Source organism: Anthonomus grandis, chromosome 14 (genome assembly GCF_022605725.1).
Source record: "Anthonomus grandis grandis chromosome 14, icAntGran1.3, whole genome shotgun sequence".
In the NCBI taxonomy this organism is placed as follows: domain Eukaryota; kingdom Metazoa; phylum Arthropoda; class Insecta; order Coleoptera; family Curculionidae; genus Anthonomus; species Anthonomus grandis.
The window spans coordinates 23,376,935-23,396,910 of NC_065559.1; the positions used below are offsets into that span (position 1 = coordinate 23,376,935).

Consider the following 19,976-nt stretch of genomic DNA (forward strand, 5'->3'; position numbering starts at 1 on the left):
TGATCTACTTGATGAGAATAATCCGCTGTTATAGTTAGTTGGAATTCGAATAAAAAAAAAAATTATGAAAAAATTTGAAAGGGGGGTATATAATTTCTTACTGATAAACAGTGTGGGGCGGGTGGGGGATATGGGTTGACTCACTCGTTTACATGTGACCATACCTTTTATTTTTCAGCTCTCTCTGCAACGACCAGGACTAACTTCTCTTTCTAAAAATGACCGAAACAGTGGTGGGGGACGTATGTGCAGACATGTAGCACACTTTGTCATGGATCGTCTCCTTTATGAGCCCAGTATTCGGTCGGACCTGATACCTCAGTGGACGGTAGTGGTCGCTTTCTTTACCTACTTGATCAAGGACAATGTAGAGTGCAAACAGGCGGTTTTAATAGAAAACCTATTGGAGATGATTTTGGATGTCCAGCTGGACCAAAGCTGCTGGGTGCGGAAGATCGGGGTATGCCCCGGAGAATTTGAATAAGGAGCTCGTGGTGCGGTACTGCAATCAGATACTGGGCATTTCAATGAACTGTTTGGATTATCACAATTTGGGGTAAGTTTCTTAACTTTTCTCAAAAATCTTTTATAATTCTGGTATTTCTTGTTTTACGATTAAATATCGTTCATTATGATTTGTTCTGTTTTTGATCGGAAATTCGGTGCAAAAATTTTATTTTTAATATTACATCTAGTTTTCGAGAAAATAAAGATAAACTGTTTAAAGGCTTTTTTCAATTTTCTGGAAAACTGTTAGACTTAAAAATCTTTTTTTTATTGAATCTGATGGGCATTGAGGGTCCAAACGACTTTTGTTAATACAATTTTTTTTCTGCAACCAATATTTTTCCCGAAAAAAAATAAAAACCGAATTTATGAGCAATTTTCCAGGGTTAAGCCTTTGCATTTTTGAGAAAGACTTTTTGCGTATAACTTTTTTTTGGTGCATTTTTCGAAAAGTTTTATATAATTTTTTTAAAGTGTTTTAAATGGTCTATCGATTTGCCAAAAAAAAATATTTTTTTTTTCAATTTTTCAAAAATTTCAAATACCTCCCATAACTCCTTTATTTTCGTTTTACGGTTAAATGTTATTCTTTGTACTTTGTTCTATTTTTAATTTGGAACAAAAAGTGTCTATAAAAATTTTGAAAATTAAAAAAATTTATCAAACCCGTAGTTCTTTCTTAAATATATAATGTAGCGGAACGACCTCTAAATTTGCTATAGTTCGTTCTATTAGAATATCGGGCGTCTTAAATATTTTATTTATTTGTGGAAATGTATGACATTCTTTAAACCCTACATTTCTGCTCGGAGTATACTTATGATTATTACTTCGTTTATCACACTTCGTTTACATTATTTAATAAAGAAGTATGGCGCTTTTGACTCCGTGGTTCCGTTAAAAGGTTTTAATCCGGGTTAGTGCTTTTATTATTAATAGGTAAGGTTACAACTGTCCTGTTTCTTGGCTAGCAATTTATGTTATCGATTTTGTTATTAAAAGGTGTTAAAACTAAGCCCATAACTGAGGTGAAATAACTGAGATTTCCCGACATAAGTGATTTCTTTGACATACGAATCCTCTTTTCTCTCTCTCATCTCTCATCTCTCTTCTTTTCTCTCGCACTTTGGCTACTGCTACTTCTCTTCTCCTTCTTCTTCTTCCTCTTTTTTAAATGCCTGGACAAAATTATTGATTTTTTACAAGCAGTTGAGTCCTAAGTTTCTTCTGCTTCTTCTTTTTCTTCTTCTTCTTCTCCCTCTTCTTCTTCTCCCTCTTCTTCTTTAAAAACCTCTAATACCTGGATTCCGTTTACATACACTTACTTTGAATAAATCTCTACCATAAGAATTACAAATAAAACATCTAATTTTGACAGTGACAATTTATTAATTGATTGATTTTATTGACCGGCAAGCTTTTCTGTGATTATCACAGACTTTGTTTCTGGTGATCAAATCTCAATATGGATTTTAATGAGTTTTTAGTCCACATTATCAATATTGTTCATTTTCTAAGTCAATTCAGTAAAAATTCCAGGATTTATTTCTTAATAAATAAATAGGACCCGAAGAAATAACTCGACAACGAGCTACTCAACTGTAGGTTCCTTGAAAGGTTCTACTCTTAATTTAATCATTTACAAAATGATCGACCTATTCTTCCTTATCTAGGAACGAAAGCGAGCTGATCCTGGAGTCCCTGCAATCCTTCTCGAAACTCCTGAACAGTTTGCCAGGGTTCAAATTCAGTTCCTTTCAAGTTACCGGAGCAGTGAGGATCAAGTTGCTATTCGGTCAAGAGGATCCAGGTCTAAGGAGATCCTCGATCCAGTTATTAGGAGATCTGGCAACATCCCTTGGCCAGGAGACCAATTTTGAGGCATTCAAGGATCGAGTGAGATCCAAGGGAACCTCATCACTTTACTCTTGCATCTATGCAATCCAGACGTGTATGTTGTCAAGGTATGACTTTTTCGGATCATTTTACTCACTTAACTCATGCATGGACCCCATTTAGGCCTCTAAAAGTACAATCCAGAAGGTTGGCCCTTATCTGGATTTTCCGGAGGTATACCGCATGATCCAGGAGTGTTTGGGCGACGACACCGACTTGATGTTCACGGATTTTATTAAGGAGTTAATTAAACGCATAGTAAGTAAATGGCAGCACCTTAAATGTAATATTCATGCAGTTTGTTTGTGATCTATTTTGAATTTAATTAGGGATTTATGGAATCAATGATATCAAGGTTACTTGGGGATCAAATCGAGGACGAGTTGGTTTAATGGTGGTGTCTAAGCGCCAATCCCGCCCTTGTCACCGGTTTTTTCTACGCCAAACTACTAAAGTTTCACTGGAAACTGTCTGCGATAAACTGATTAGACTGATGCAAGACGAGTCAGAAGAAGTTAGGATTAAGGCAAGTCAAGCTATATCGTGTTTGTTTTTATAATTATTTATTTTTAATTTTTACAACGGGGCACCTTGTACGTAATAATAAAAAACTAAAAAAATTGTAGTTTTTGAAAAAAAAAAACGAAATTTCGGTTTTTTACCATTAACATGTACTTTATAAGTTCGTAAATTTTGCATAACTTTTTTGGTATTTAAGATAGAGCTTTCATTTAAAAACTGTCAAATACTCCTTGCAAAGGGGCACCTTGTACGTAATAATCAAAAACTAAAAAAATTGTAGTTTTTGAAAAAAATCGAAATTTCGGTTTTTTACAATTAACATGTACTTTTTTAGATCGAAAATTTTGCATAACTTTTTTGTTATTAAAGATAGAGCTTTCGTTTAAAAACAGTCAACTACTCCTAGCGAAGGGGCACCTTGCACATAATTATCAAAATTTAAAAATTTATAGTTTTTGGAAAAAATCGAAATTTCGGTTTTTTACAATTAACATGTACTTTTTTAGATCGAAAATTTTGCATAACTTTTTTGTTATTAAAGATAGAGCTTTCGTTTAAAAACAGTCAACTACTCCTAGCGAAGGGGCACCTTGTACATAATTATCAAAATTTAAAAAATTATAGTTTTTGAGAAAAATCGAAATTTCGGTTTTTTACAATTAACATGTACTTTTTTAGATCGAAAATTTTGCATAACTTTTTTGTTATTAAAGATAGAGCTTTCATTTAAAAACTGTCAAGTACTCCTTGCAAAGGGGCACCTTGTACGTAATAATCAAAAACTAAAAAAATTGTAGTTTTTGAAAAAAATCGAAATTTCGGTTTTTTACAATTAACATGTACTTTTTTAGATCGAAAATTTTGCATAACTTTTTTGTTAATAAAGATAGAGCTTTCGTTTAAAAACAGTCAACTACTCCTAGCGAAGGGGCACCTTGCACATAATTATCAAAATTTAAAAAATTATAGTTTTTGAAAAAAATCGAAATTTCGGTTTTTTACAATTAACATGTACTTTTTTAGATCGAAAATTTTGCATAACTTTTTTGTTATTAAAGATAGAGCTTTCGTTTAAAAACAGTCAACTACTCCTAGCGAAGGGGCACCTTGCACATAATTATCAAAATTTAAAAAATTATAGTTTTTGAGAAAAATCGAAATTTCGGTTTTTTACAATTAACATGTACTTTTTTAGATCGAAAATTTTGCATAACTTTTTTGTTAATAAAGATAGAGCTGTCATTTAAAAACTGTCAAGTACTCCTTGCAAAGGGGCACCTTATACGTAATAATCAAAAACTAAAAAAATTGTAGTTTTTGAAAAAAATCGAAATTTCGGTTTTTTACAATTAACATGTACTTTTTTAGATCGATAATTTTGCATAACTTTTTTGTTATTAAAGATAGAGCTTTCATTTAAAAACTGCCAAGCACTCCTGGCAAAGAGGCACCTTGCACATAATTATTAAAATTGAAAAAATTATAGTTTTTGAGAAAAATCGAAATTTCGGTTTTTTACAATTAACATGTACTTTTTTAGATCGAAAATTTTGCATAACTTTTTTGGTATTAAAGATAGAGCTTTCATTTAAAAACAGTCAAGTACTCCTAGTGAAGGGGCACCTTGCACATAATTATCAAAATTTAAAAAATTATAGTTTTTGAGAAAAATCGAAATTTCGGTTTTTTACAATTAACATGTACTTTTTTAGATCGAAAATTTTGCATAACTTTTTTGTTATTAAAGATAGAGCTTTCATTTAAAAACTGTCAAGTACTCCTTGCAAAGGGGCACCTTGTACGTAATAATCAAAAACTAAAAAAATTATAGTTTTTGAGAAAAATCGAAATTTCGGTTTTTTACAATTAACATGTACTTTTTTAGATCGAAAATTTTGCATAACTTTTTTGGTATTAAAGATAGAGCTTTCATTTAAAAACAGTCAAGTACTCCTAGTGAAGGGGCACCTTGCACATAATTATCAAAATTTAAAAAATTATAGTTTTTGAGAAAAATCGAAATTTCGGTTTTTTACAATTAACATGTACTTTTTTAGATCGATAATTTTGCATAACTTTTTTGTTATTAAAGATAGAGCTTTCATTTAAAAACTGCCAAGCACTCCTGGTAAAGGGGCACCTTGCACATAATTATTAAAATTGAAAAAATTATAGTTTTTGAGAAAAATCGAAATTTCGGTTTTTTACAATTAACATGTACTTTTTTAGATCGAAAATTTTGCATAACTTTTTTGGTATTAAAGATAGAACTTTCATTTAAAAACAGTCAAGTACTCCTAGTGAAGGGGCACCTTGCACATAATTATCAAAATTGAAAAAATTATAGTTTTTGAGAAAAATCGAAATTTCGGTTTTTTACAATTAACATGTACTTTTTTAGATCGAAAATTTTGCATAACTTTTTTGGTATTAAAGATAGAACTTTCATTTAAAAACAGTCAAGTACTCCTAGTGAAGGGGCACCTTGCACATAATTATCAAAATTGAAAAAATTATAGTTTTTGAGAAAAATCGAAATTTCGGTTTTTTACAATTAACATGTACTTTTTTAGATCGAAAATTTTGCATAACTTTTTTGTTATTAAAGATAGAGCTTTCATTTAAAAACTGCCAAGCACTCCTGGCAAAGGGGCACCTTGCACATAATTATCAAAATTGAAAAAATTATAGTTTTTGAGAAAAATCGAAATTTCGGTTTTTTACAATTAACATGTACTTTTTTAGATCGAAAATTTTGCATAACTTTTTTGGTATTAAAGATAGAACTTTCATTTAAAAACAGTCAAGTACTCCTAGTGAAGGGGCACCTTGCACATAATTATCAAAATTGAAAAAATTATAGTTTTTGAGAAAAATCGAAATTTCGGTTTTTTACAATTAACATGTACTTTTTTAGATCGAAAATTTTGCATAACTTTTTTGTTATTAAAGATAGAGCTTTCATTTAAAAACTGCCAAGCACTCCTGGCAAAGGGGCACCTTGCACATAATTATCAAAATTGAAAAAATTATAGTTTTTGAGAAAAATCGAAATTTCGGTTTTTTACAATTAACATGTACTTTTTTAGATCGAAAATTTTGCATAACTTTTTTGTTATTAAAGATAGAGCTTTCATTTAAAAACTGCCAAGCACTCCTGGCAAAGGGGCACCTTGCACATAATTATCAAAATTGAAAAAATTATAGTTTTTGAGAAAAATCTAAATTTCGGTTTTTTACAATTAACATGTACTTTTTTAGATCGAAAATTTTGCATAACTTTTTTGTTATTAAAGATAGAGCTTTCATTTAAAAACTGCCAAGCACTCCTGGCAAAGGGGCACCTTGCACATAATTATCAAAATTGAAAAAATTATAGTTTTTGAGAAAAATCGAAATTTCGGTTTTTTACAATTAACATGTACTTTTTTAGATCGAAAATTTTGCATAACTTTTTTGTTATTAAAGATAGAGCTTTCATTTAAAAACTGTTAAGCACTCCTGGCAAAGGGACACCTTGCACATAATTATTAAAATTGAAAAAATTATAGTTTTTGAGAAAAATCTAAATTTCGGTTTTTTACAATTAACATGTACTTTTTTAGATCGAAAATTTTGCATAACTTTTTTGTTATTAAAGATAGAGCTTTCATTTAAAAACTGCCAAGCACTCCTGGCAAAGGGGCACCTTGCACATAATTATCAAAATTGAAAAAATTATAGTTTTTGAGAAAAATCGAAATTTCGGTTTTTTACAATTAACATGTACTTTTTTAGATCGAAAATTTTGCATAACTTTTTTGTTATTAAAGATAGAGCTTTCATTTAAAAACTGTTAAGCACTCCTGGCAAAGGGACACCTTGCACATAATTATTAAAATTGAAAAAATTATAGTTTTTGAGAAAAATCTAAATTTCGGTTTTTTACAATTAACATGTACTTTTTTAGATCGAAAATTTTGCATAACTTTTTTGTTATTAAAGATAGAGCTTTCATTTAAAAACATTTAAGTACTCCTAGTAAAGGGGCACCTTGCACATAATTATCAAAGTTGAAAAAATTATAGTTTTTGAGAAAAATCGAAATTTCGGTTTTTTACAATTAATATGTACTTTTTTGGATCGAAAATTTTGCATAACTTTTTTGGTATTAAAGATAGAGCTTTCATTTAAAAACAGTCAAGTACTCCTAGTGAAGGGACACCTTGCACATAATTATTAAAATTGAAAAAATTATAGTTTTTGAGAAAAATCGAAATTTCGGTTTTTTACAATTAACATGTACTTTTTTAGATCGAAAATTTTGCATAACTTTTTTGGTATTAAAGATAGAGCTTTCATTTAAAAACAGTCAAGTACTCCTAGTGAAGGGGCACCTTGCACATAATTATCAAAATTGAAAAAATTATAGTTTTTGAGAAAAATCGAAATTTCGGTTTTTTACAATTAACATGTACTTTTTTAGATCGAAAATTTTGCATAACTTTTTTGGTATTAAAGATAGAGCTTTCATTTAAAAACAGTCAAGTACTCCTAGTGAAGGGACACCTTGCACATAATTATTAAAATTGAAAAAATTATAGTTTTTGAAAAAAATCGAAATTTCGGTTTTTTACAATTAACATGTACTTTTTTAGATCGAAAATTTTGCATAACTTTTTTGGTATTAAAGATAGAGCTTTCATTTAAAAACAGTCAAGTACTCCTAGTGAAGGGGCACCTTGCACATAATTATCAAAATTTAAAAAATTATAGTTTTTGAGAAAAATCGAAATTTCGGTTTTTTACAATTAACATGTACTTTTTTAGATCGAAAATTTTGCATAACTTTTTTGTTATTAAAGATAGAGCTTTCATTTAAAAACTGTCAAGTACTCCTTGCAAAGGGGCACCTTGTACGTAATAATCAAAAACTAAAAAAATTGTAGTTTTTGAAAAAAATCGAAATTTCGGTTTTTTACAATTAACATGTACTTTTTTAGATCGATAATTTTGCATAACTTTTTTGTTATTAAAGATAGAGCTTTCATTTAAAAACTGCCAAGCACTCCTGGCAAAGAGGCACCTTGCACATAATTATTAAAATTGAAAAAATTATAGTTTTTGAGAAAAATCTAAATTTCGGTTTTTTACAATTAACATGTACTTTTTTAGATCGAAAATTTTGCATAACTTTTTTGTTATTAAAGATAGAGCTTTCATTTAAAAACATTTAAGTACTCCTAGTAAAGGGGCACCTTGCACATAATTATCAAAGTTGAAAAAATTATAGTTTTTGAGAAAAATCGAAATTTCGGTTTTTTACAATTAATATGTACTTTTTTGGATCGAAAATTTTGCATAACTTTTTTGGTATTAAAGATAGAGCTTTCATTTAAAAACAGTCAAGTACTCCTAGTGAAGGGACACCTTGCACATAATTATTAAAATTGAAAAAATTATAGTTTTTGAGAAAAATCGAAATTTCGGTTTTTTACAATTAACATGTACTTTTTTAGATCGAAAATTTTGCATAACTTTTTTGGTATTAAAGATAGAGCTTTCATTTAAAAACAGTCAAGTACTCCTAGTGAAGGGGCACCTTGCACATAATTATCAAAATTGAAAAAATTATAGTTTTTGAGAAAAATCGAAATTTCGGTTTTTTACAATTAACATGTACTTTTTTAGATCGAAAATTTTGCATAACTTTTTTGGTATTAAAGATAGAGCTTTCATTTAAAAACAGTCAAGTACTCCTAGTGAAGGGACACCTTGCACATAATTATTAAAATTGAAAAAATTATAGTTTTTGAAAAAAATCGAAATTTCGGTTTTTTACAATTAACATGTACTTTTTTAGATCGAAAATTTTGCATAACTTTTTTGGTATTAAAGATAGAGCTTTCATTTAAAAACAGTCAAGTACTCCTTGCAAAGGGGCACCTTGTACGTAATAATCAAAAACTAAAAAAATTGTAGTTTTTGAGAAAAATCGAAATTTCGGTTTTTTACAATTAACATGTACTTTTTTAGATCGAAAATTTTGCATAACTTTTTTGGTATTAAAGATAGAGCTTTCATTTAAAAAAAGTCAAGTACTCCTTGCAAAGGGGCACCTTGTACGTAATAATCAAAAACTAAAAAAATTGTTGTTTTTGAAAAAAATCGAAATTTCGGTTTTTTACAATTAACATGTACTTTTTTAGATCGAAAATTTTGCATAACTTTTTTGTTATTAAAGATAGAGCTTTCATTTAAAAACAGTCAAGTACTCCTAGTAAAGGGACAATTTGCACATAATTATCAAAATTGAAAAAATTATAGTTTTTGAGAAAAATCGAAATTTCGGTTTTTTACAATTAACATGTACTTTTTTAGATCGAAAATTTTGCATAACTTTTTTGTTATTAAAGATAGAGCTTTCATTTAAAAACAGTCAAGTACTCCTAGTAAAGGGAAATTTGCACATAATTATCAAAATTTAAAAAATTATAGTTTTTGAGAAAAATCGAAATTTTGATTTTTTACAATTATCATGTACTTTTTTAGATCGAAAATTTTGCATAACTTTTTTGTTAATAAAGATAGAGCTTTCATTTAAAAACAGTCAAGTACTCCTAGTAAAGGGAAATTTGCACATAATTATCAAAATTTAAAAATTTATAGTTTTTGAGAAAAATCGAAATTTCGGTTTTTTACAATTAACATGTACTTTTTTAGATCGAAAATTTTGCATAACTTTTTTGGTATTAAAGATAGAGCTTTCATTTAAAAACAGTCAAGTACTCCTAGTGAAGGGGCACCTTGCACATAATTATCAAAATTTAAAAAATTAGAGTTTTTGAGAAAAATCGAAATTTCGGTTTTTTACAATTAACATGTACTTTTTTAGATCGAAAATTTTGCATAACTTTTTTGTTATTAAAGATAGAGCTTTCATTTAAAAACAGTCAAGTACTCCTAGTAAAGGGACAATTTGCACATAATTATCAAAATTGAAACAATTATAGTTTTTGAGAAAAATCGAAATTTCGGTTTTTTACAATTAACATGTACTTTTTTAGATCGATAATTTTGCATAACTTTTTTGTTATTAAAGATAGAGCTTTCATTTAAAAACAGTCAAGTACTCCTAGTAAAGGGGCAATTTGCACATAATTATCAAAATTGAAAAAATTATAGTTTTTGAGAAAAATCGAAATTTCGGTTTTTTACAATTAACATGTACTTTTTTAGATCGATAATTTTGCATAACTTTTTTGTTATTAAAGATAGAGCTTTCATTTAAAAACAGTCAAGTACTCCTAGTAAAGGGGCAATTTGCACATAATTATCAAAATTGAAAAAATTATAGTTTTTGAGAAAAATCGAAGTTTCGGTTTTTTACAATTAACATGTACTTTTTTAGATCGAAAATTTTGTATAACTTTTTTGGTATTAAAGATAGAGCTTTCATTTAAAAACAGTCAAGTACTCCTGGCAAAGGGGCACCTTGCACATAATTATTAAAATTGAAAAAATTATAGTTTTTGAGAAAAATCGAAATTTCGGTTTTTTACAATTAACATGTACTTTTTTAGATCGAAAATTTTGCATAACTTTTTTGGTATTAAAGATAGAGCTTTCATTTAAAAACAGTCAAGTACTCCTAGTGAAGGGGCACCTTGCACATAATTATCAAAATTTAAAAAATTAGAGTTTTTGAGAAAAATCGAATTTTCGGTTTTTTACAATTAACATGTACTTTTTTAGATCGAAAATTTTGCATAACTTTTTTGTTATTAAAGATAGAGCTTTCATTTAAAAACAGTCAAGTACTCCTAGTAAAGGGACAATTTGCACATAATTATCAAAATTAAAACAATTATAGTTTTTGAGAAAAATCGAAATTTCGGTTTTTTACAATTAACATGTACTTTTTTAGATCGAAAATTTTGCATAACTTTTTTGTTATTAAAGATAGAGCTTTCATTTAAAAACAGTCAAGTACTCCTAGTAAAGGGGCAATTTGCACATAATTATCAAAATTTAAAAAATTAGAGTTTTTGAGAAAAATCGAAATTTCGGTTTTTTACAATTAACATGTACTTTTTTAGATCGAAAATTTTGCATAACTTTTTTGTTATTAAAGATAGAGCTTTCATTTAAAAACAGTCAAGTACTCCTAGTAAAGGGGAATTTGCACATAATTATCAAAATTTAAAAAATTATAGTTTTTGAGAAAAATCGAAATTTTGGTTTTTTACAATTATCATGTACTTTTTTAGATTGAAAATTTTGCATAACTTTTTTGTTATTAAAGATAGAGCTTTCATTTAAAAACAGTCAAGTACTCCTAGTAAAGGGGAATTTGCACATAATTATCAAAATTAAAAAAATTATAGTTTTTGAGAAAAATCGAAGTTTCGGTTTTTTACAATTAACATGTACTTTTTTAGATCGATAATTTTGCATAACTTTTTTGTTATTAAAGATAGAGCTTTCATTTAAAAACAGTCAAGTACTCCTAGTAAAGGGGCAATTTGCACATAATTATCAAAATTGAAAAAATTATAGTTTTTGAGAAAAATCGAAATTTCGGTTTTTTACAATTATCATGTACTTTTTTAGATCGAAAATTTTGCATAACTTTTTTGTTATTAAAGATAGAGCTTTCATTTAAAAACAGTCAAGTACTCCTAGTAAAGGGGAATTTGCACATAATTATCAAAATTTAAAAAATTATAGTTTTTGAGAAAAATCGAAATTTTGGTTTTTTACAATTATCATGTACTTTTTTAGATTGAAAATTTTGCATAACTTTTTTGTTATTAAAGATAGAGCTTTCATTTAAAAACAGTCAAGTACTCCTAGTAAAGGGGAATTTGCACATAATTATCAAAATTAAAAAAATTATAGTTTTTGAGAAAAATCGAAGTTTCGGTTTTTTACAATTAACATGTACTTTTTTAGATCGATAATTTTGCATAACTTTTTTGTTATTAAAGATAGAGCTTTCATTTAAAAACAGTCAAGTACTCCTAGTAAAGGGGCAATTTGCACATAATTATCAAAATTAAAAAAATTATAGTTTTTGAGAAAAATCGAAGTTTCGGTTTTTTACAATTAACATGTACTTTTTTAGATCGATAATTTTGCATAACTTTTTTGTTATTAAAGATAGAGCTTTCATTTAAAAACAGTCAAGTACTCCTAGTAAAGGGGAATTTGCACATAATTATCAAAATTTAAAAAATTATAGTTTTTGAGAAAAATCGAAATTTCGGTTTTTTACAATTATCATGTACTTTTTTAGATCGAAAATTTTGCATAACTTTTTTGTTATTAAAGATAGAGCTTTCATTTAAAAACAGTCAAGAACTCCTAGTAAAGGGGCAATTTGCACATAATTATCAAAATTTAAAAAATTATAGTTTTTGAGAAAAATCGAAATTTCGGTTTTTTACAATTAACATGTACTTTTTTAGATCGATAATTTTGCATAACTTTTTTGTTATTAAAGATAGAGCTTTCATTTAAAAACAGTCAAGTACTCCTAGTAAAGGGGCAATTTGCACATAATTATCAAAATTGAAAAAATTATAGTTTTTGAGAAAAATCGAAATTTCGGTTTTTTACAATTATCATGTACTTTTTTAGATCGAAAATTTTGCATAACTTTTTTGTTATTAAAGATAGAGCTTTCATTTAAAAACAGTCAAGTACTCCTAGTAAAGGGGCAATTTGCACATAATTATCAAAATTGAAAAAATTATAGTTTTTGAGAAAAATCGAAATTTCGGTTTTTTACAATTAACATGTACTTTTTTAGATCGATAATTTTGCATAACTTTTTTGTTATTAAAGATAGAGCTTTCATTTAAAAACAGTCAAGTACTCCTAGTAAAGGGGCAATTTGCACATAATTATCAAAATTAAAAAAATTATAGTTTTTGAGAAAAATCGAAGTTTCGGTTTTTTACAATTAACATGTACTTTTTTAGATCGAAAATTTTGCATAACTTTTTTGTTATTAAAGATAGAGCTTTCATTTAAAAACTGCCAAGTACTCCTCGCAAAGGGGCACCTTGCACATAATTATTATAATTGAAAAAATTATAGTTTTTGAGAAAAATCGAAATTTCGGTTTTTTACAATTAACATGTACTTTTTTAGATCGAAAATTTTGCATTACTTTTTTGGTATTAAAGATAGAGCTTTCATTTAAAAATAGTCAAGTACTCCTGGCAAAGGGGCACCTTGCACATAATTATTAAAATTGAAAAAATTATAGTTTTTGAGAAAAATCGAAATTTCGGTTTTTTACAATTAACATGTACTTTTTTAGATCGAAAATTTTGCATAACTTTTTTGGTATTAAAGATACAGCTTTCATTTAAAAACAGTCAAGTACTCCTAGTAAAGGGGCAATTTGCACATAATTATCAAAATTTAAAAAATTATAGTTTTTGAGAAAAATCGAAATTTTGGTTTTTTACAATTAACATGTACTTTTTTAGATCGATAATTTTGCATAACTTTTTTGTTATTAAAGATAGAGCTTTCATTTAAAGACTGCCAAGCACTCCTGGCAAAGGGGCACCTTGCACATAATTATTAAAATTAAAAAATCGAAATTTCGGTTTTTTACAATTATCATGTACTTTTTTAGATCGAAAATTTTGCATAACTTTTTTGTTATAAAAGATAGAGCTTTCATTTAAAAACTGCCAAGCACTCCTGGCAAAGGGGCACCTTGCACATAATTTTAAAAATTGAAAAAATTATAGTATTTGAAAAAAATCGAAATTTCGGTTTTTTACAATTAACATGTAATTTTTTAGATGGAAAATTTTGCATAACTTTTTTGTTATTAAAGGTAAAGCTTTCATTTAAAAACTGCCAAGTACTCCTCGCAAAGAGGCACCTTGCACATAATTATCAAAATTGAAAAAATTATAGTTTTTGAGAAAAATCGAAATTTCGATTTTTTACAATTAACATGTACTTTTTTAGATCAAAAATTTTGCATAACTTTTTTGTTATTAAAGATAAAGCTTTCATTTAAAAACTGCCAAGTACTCCTCGCAAAGAGGCACCTTGCACATAATTATCAAAATTGAAAAAATTATAGTTTTTGAGAAAAATCGAAATTTCGATTTTTTACAATTAACGTGTACTTTTTTAGATCAAAAATTTTGCATAACTTTTTTGTTATTAAAGATAGAGCTTTCTTTTAAAAACTGTTAAATACTCCTAGCGAAGGGGCACCTTGTACGTAATAATCAAAAACTAAAAAAATTGTAGTTTTTGAGAAAAATTGAAATTTCGGTTTTTTACAATTACCATGTACTTTTTTAGATCGAAAATTTTGCATAACTTTTTTGTTATTAAAGATAAAGCTTTCATTTAAAAACTGCCAAGCACTCCTGGCAAAGGGGCACCTTGCACATAATTATTAAAATTGAAAAAATTGTAGTTTTTGAAGAAAATCGAAATTTCGGTTTTTTACAATTAACATGTACTTTTTTAGATCGAAAATTTTGCATAACTTTTTTGTTATTAAAGATAGAGCTTTCATTTAAAAACAGTCAAGTACTCCTAGTGAAGAAGCACCTTACACATAATTATCAGAATTAAAAAAATTATAGTTTTTGAGAAAAATCGAAATTTCGGCTTTTTACAATTACCATGTACTTTTTTAGATCGAAAATTTTGCATAACTTTTTTGTTATTAAAGATAAAGCTTTCATTTAAAAACTGCCAAGCACTCCTGGCAAAGGGGCACCTTGCACATAATTATTAAAATTGAAAAAATTGTAGTTTTTGAAGAAAATCGAAATTTCGGTTTTTTACAATTAACATGTACTTTTTTAGATCGAAAATTTTGCATATTTTTTTGTTATTAAAGATAGAGCTTTTATTTAAAAACAGTCAAGTACTCCTAGTGAAGGGGCACCTTGCACATAATTATCAAAATTGAAAAAATTATAGTTTTTAAGAAAAATCGAAAAATCGGTTTTTTACAATTAACATGTAATTTTTTAGATCAAAAATTTTGCATAACTTTTTTGTTATTAAAGATAAAGCTTTCATTTAAAAACTGCCAAGCACTCCTAGTGAAGGGGCACCTTGCACATAATTATTATAATTAAAAAAATTATAGTTTTTGAGAAAAATCGAAATTTCGGTTTTTTACAATTAACATGTACTTTTTTAGATCAAAAATTTTGCATAACTTTTTTGTTATTAAAGATAGAGCTTTCATTTAAAAACAGTCAAGTACTCCTAGTGAAGGGGCACATTGCACATAATTATCAAAATTGAAAAAATTATAGTTTTTGAGAAAAATCGAAATTTCGATTTTTTACAATTAACATGTACTTTTTTAGATCAAAAATTTTGCATAACTTTTTTGTTATTAAAGATAAAGCTTTCATTTAAAAACTGCCAAGTACTCCTCGCAAAGAGGCACCTTGCACATAATTATCAAAATTAAAAAAATTATAGTTTTTGAGAAAAATCGAAATTTCGGTTTTTTACAATTAACATGTACTTTTTTAGATCGAAAATTTTGCATAACTTTTTTGTTATTAAAGATAAAGCTTTCATTTAAAAACTGCCAAGTACTCCTCGCAAAGAGGCACCTTGCACATAATTATCAAAATTGAAAAAATTATAGTTTTTGAGAAAAATCGAAATTTCGGTTTTTTACAATTAACATGTACTTTTTTAGATCGAAAATTTTGCATAACTTTTTTGTTATTAAAGATAGAGCTTTCATTTAAAAACAGTCAAGTACTCCTAGTGAAGGGGCACCTTGCACATAATTATCAAAATTGAAAAAATTATAGTTTTTGAGAAAAATCGAAATTTCGGTTTTTTACAATTAAGATGTACTTTTTTAGATCGAAAATTTTGCATAACTTTTTTGTTATTAAAGATAGAGCTTTCATTTAAAAACAGTCAAGTACTCCTAGTGAAGAAGCACCTTACACATAATTATCAGAATTAAAAAAATTATAGTTTTTGAGAAAAATCGAAATTTCGGTTTTTTACAATTAACATGTACTTTTTTAGATCGAAAATTTTGCATAACTTTTTGGTTATTAAAGATAGAGCTTTCATTTAAAAACAGTCAAGTACCCCTAGTGAAGAAGCACCTTACACATAATTATCAGAATTGAAAAAATTGTAGTTTTTGAAGAAAATCGAAATTTCGGTTTTTTACAATTAACATGTACTTTTTTAGATCGAAAATTTTGCATAACTTTTTTGTTATTAAAGATAGAGCTTTCATTTAAAAACAGTCAAGTACTCCTAGTGAAGGGGCACCTTGCACATAATTATCAAAATTTAAAAAATTATAGTTTTTGAGAAAAATCGAAATTTCGATTTTTTACAATTTACATGTACTTTTTTAAATCGAAAATTTTGCATAACTTTTTTGTTATTAAAGATAAAGCTTTCATTTAAAAACTGCCAAGTACTCCTCGCAAAGGGGCACCTTGCACATAATTATTAAAATTGAAAAAATTGTAGTTTTTGAAGAAAATCGAAATTTTGGTTTTTTACAATTAACATGTACTTTTTTAGATCGAAAATTTTGCATAACTTTTTTGTTATTAAAGATAGAGCTTTCATTTAAAAACTGCCAAGTACTCCTCGCAAAGGGGCACCTTGCACATAATTATTAAAATTGAAAAAATTGTAGTTTTTGAAGAAAATCGAAATTTCGGTTTTTTACAATTAACATGTACTTTTTTAGATCGAAAATTTTGCATATTTTTTTTTGTTATTAAAGATAGAGCTTTTATTTAAAAACAGTCAAGTACTCCTAGTGAAGGGGCACCTTGCACATAATTATCAAAATTGAAAAAATTATAGTTTTTGAGAAAAATCGAAATTTCGATTTTTTACAATTAACATGTACTTTTTTAGATCAAAAATTTTGCATAACTTTTTTGTTATTAAAGATAGAGCTTTCATTTAAAAACAGTCAAGTACTCCTAGTGAAGGGGCACCTTGCACATAATTATCAAAATTGAAAAAATTATAGTTTTTGAGAAAAATCGAAATTTCGGTTTTTTACAATTAACATGTACTTTTTTAGATCGAAAATTTTGCATAACTTTTTTGTTATTAAAGATAGAGCTTTCATTTAAAAACAGTCAAGTACTCCTAGTGAAGGGGCACCTTGCACATAATTATCAAAATTTAAAAAATTATAGTTTTTGAGAAAAATCGAAATTTCGATTTTTTACAATTTACATGTACTTTTTTAAATCGAAAATTTTGCATAACTTTTTTGTTATTAAAGATAAAGCTTTCATTTAAAAACTGCCAAGTACTCCTCGCAAAGGGGCACCTTGCACATAATTATTAAAATTGAAAAAATTGTAGTTTTTGAAGAAAATCGAAATTTCGGTTTTTTACAATTAACATGTACTTTTTTAGATCGAAAATTTTGCATAACTTTTTTGTTATTAAAGATAGAGCTTTCATTTAAAAACTGCCAAGTACTCCTCGCAAAGGGGCACCTTGCACATAATTATTAAAATTGAAAAAATTGTAGTTTTTGAAGAAAATCGAAATTTCGGTTTTTTACAATTAACATGTACTTTTTTAGATCGAAAATTTTGCATATTTTTTTTTGTTATTAAAGATAGAGCTTTTATTTAAAAACAGTCAAGTACTCCTAGTGAAGGGGCACCTTGCACATAATTATCAAAATTGAAAAAATTATAGTTTTTGAGAAAAATCGAAATTTCGATTTTTTACAATTAACATGTACTTTTTTAGATCAAAAATTTTGCATAACTTTTTTGTTATTAAAGATAAAGCTTTCATTTAAAAACTGCTAAGTACTCCTCACAAAGAGGCACCTTGCACATAATTATCAAAATTGAAAAAGTTATAGTTTTTGAGAAAAATCGAAATTTCGATTTTTTACAATTAACATATACTTTTTTAGATCAAAAATTTTGCATAACTTTTTTGTTATTAAAGATAAAGCTTTCATTTAAAAACTGCTAAGTACTCCTCACAAAGAGGCACCTTGCACATAATTATCAAAATTGAAAAAGTTATAGTTTTTGAGAAAAATCGAAATTTCGATTTTTTACAATTAACATGTACTTTTTTAGATCAAAAATTTTGCATAACTTTTTTGTTATTAAAGATAGAGCTTTCATTTAAAAACGGTTAAATACTCCTAGCGAAGGGGCACCTTGTACGTAATAATCAAAAACTAAAAAAATTGTAGTTTTTGAAAAAAATTGAAATTTCGGTTTTTTATAATTACCATGTACTTTTTTAGATCGAAAATTTTGCATAACTTTTTTGTTATTAAAGATAGAGCTTTCATTTAAAAACTGTTAAGTAGTCCTAGCAAAGGGGCACCTTGCACATAATTATCAAAATTGAAAAAATTATAGTTTTTGAGAAAAATCGAAATTTCGGTTTTTTACAATTAACATGTACTTTTTTAGATCGAAAATTTTGCATAACTTTTTTGTTATTAAAGATAGAGCTTTCTTTTAAAAACTGCCAAGCACTCCTGGCAAAGGGGCACCTTGCACATAATTATTAAAATTGAAAAAATTGTAGTTTTTGAAGAAAATCGAAATTTCGGTTTTTTACAATTAACATGTACTTTTTTAGATCAAAAATTTTGCATAACTTTTTTGTTATTAAAGATAGAGCTTTCTTTTAAAAACTGCCAAGCACTCCTGGCAAAGGGGCACCTTGCACATAATTATTAAAATTGAAAAAATTGTAGTTTTTGAAGAAAATCGAAATTTCGGTTTTTTACAATTAACATGTACTTTTTTAGATCGAAAATTTTGCATATTTTTTTTGTTATTAAAGATAGAGCTTTCATTTAAAAACAGTCAAGTACTCCTAGTGAAGGGGCACCTTGCACATAGTTATTAAAATTAAAAAAATTATAGTTTTTGAGAAAAATCGAAATTTTGGTTTTTTACAATTAACATGTACTTTTTTAGATCGAAAATTTTGCATAACTTTTTTGTTATTAAAGATAGAGCTTTCATTTAAAAACAGTCAAGTACTCCTAGTGAAGAAGCACCTTACACATAATTATCAGAATTAAAAAAATTATAGTTTTTGAGAAAAATCGAAATTTCGGTTTTTTACAATTAACATGTACTTTTTTAGATCGAAAATTTTGCATAACTTTTTTGTTATTAAAGATAGAGCTTTCATTTAAAAACAGTCAAGTACCCCTAGTGAAGGAGCACCTTACACATAATTATCAGAATTGAAAAAATTGTAGTTTTTAAAGAAAATCGAAATTTCGGTTTTTACAATTAACATGTACTTTTTTAGATCGAAAATTTTGCATAACTTTTTTGTTATTAAAGATAGAGCTTTCATTTAAAAACAGTCAAGTACCCCTAGTGAAGGAGCACCTTACACATAATTATCAGAATTGAAAAAATTGTAGTTTTTAAAGAAAATCGAAATTTCGGTTTTTACAATTAACATGTACTTTTTTAGATCGAAAATTTTGCATAACTTTTTTGTTATTAAAGATAGAGCTTTCATTTAAAAACAGTCAAGTACTCCTAGTGAAGGGGCACCTGTCACATAATTATCAAAATTGAAAAAATTATAGTTTTTGAGAAAAATCGAAATTTCGGTTTTTTACAATTAACATGTACTTTTTTAGATCGAAAATTTTGCATAACTTTTTTGTTATTAAAGATAGAGCTTTCATTTAAAAACTGCCAAGTACTCCTCGCAAAGAGGCACCTTGCACATAATTATCAAAATTGAAAAAATTATAGTTTTTGAGAAAAATCGAAATTTCCGTTTTTTACAATTAACATGTACTTTATAAGATCGTAAATTTTGCATAACTTTTTTGGTATTAAAGATAGAGCCTTCATTTAAAAACTGTCAAGTACTCCTTACAAAGGGGCACCTTGTACGTATTAATAAAAAACTAAAAAAATTGTAATTTTTGAAAAACTTCGAAATTTCCGTTTTTTACCGATAACATGTACTTTATAAGATCGTAAATTTTGCATAACTTTTTTGTTATTAAAGATAGAGCCTTCATTTAA

At 27.0% G+C, this 19,976-nt stretch overlaps 4 long non-coding RNA genes across 8 annotated transcripts; 1 reads left to right on the top strand and 3 right to left on the bottom strand.

Moving 5' to 3' along the window:
* Positions 1–304: 304 nt before the first annotated feature.
* On the top strand, positions 305–3,342 carry LOC126744548 (uncharacterized). 2 transcript variants are annotated; one of them, XR_007663223.1, is made up of 4 exons: positions 305–556; positions 2,181–2,471; positions 2,527–2,661; positions 2,733–3,342. It is a non-coding gene; the product is annotated as an uncharacterized LOC126744548 (long non-coding RNA). The 2 variants fall into 2 exon arrangements; XR_007663224.1 differs by lacking the exon at positions 305–556 and adding an exon at positions 1,347–1,446.
* LOC126744550 (uncharacterized) lies at positions 3,213–13,268 on the bottom strand. 4 transcript variants are annotated; one of them, XR_007663227.1, is made up of 3 exons: positions 10,399–10,571; positions 7,646–7,990; positions 3,213–3,342 (listed from the first exon to the last, which is right to left on the bottom strand). It is a non-coding gene; the product is annotated as an uncharacterized LOC126744550 (long non-coding RNA). The 4 variants fall into 4 exon arrangements; XR_007663229.1 differs by lacking the exons at positions 3,213–3,342; positions 10,399–10,571 and adding exons at positions 3,656–3,859; positions 13,146–13,268; XR_007663226.1 differs by lacking the exon at positions 3,213–3,342 and adding an exon at positions 3,656–3,859.
* On the bottom strand, positions 5,303–6,963 carry LOC126744549 (uncharacterized). Its single transcript, XR_007663225.1, has 4 exons — positions 6,786–6,963; positions 6,442–6,613; positions 5,754–5,925; positions 5,303–5,581 (listed from the first exon to the last, which is right to left on the bottom strand). It is a non-coding gene; the product is annotated as an uncharacterized LOC126744549 (long non-coding RNA).
* A 1,667-nt stretch (positions 13,269–14,935) lies between the features above and the next one.
* On the bottom strand, positions 14,936–19,104 carry LOC126744551 (uncharacterized). The gene is made up of 3 exons (XR_007663230.1): positions 18,977–19,104; positions 15,534–15,705; positions 14,936–15,361 (listed from the first exon to the last, which is right to left on the bottom strand). It is a non-coding gene; the product is annotated as an uncharacterized LOC126744551 (long non-coding RNA).
* Between the last annotated feature and the right edge of the window lie 872 nt (positions 19,105–19,976).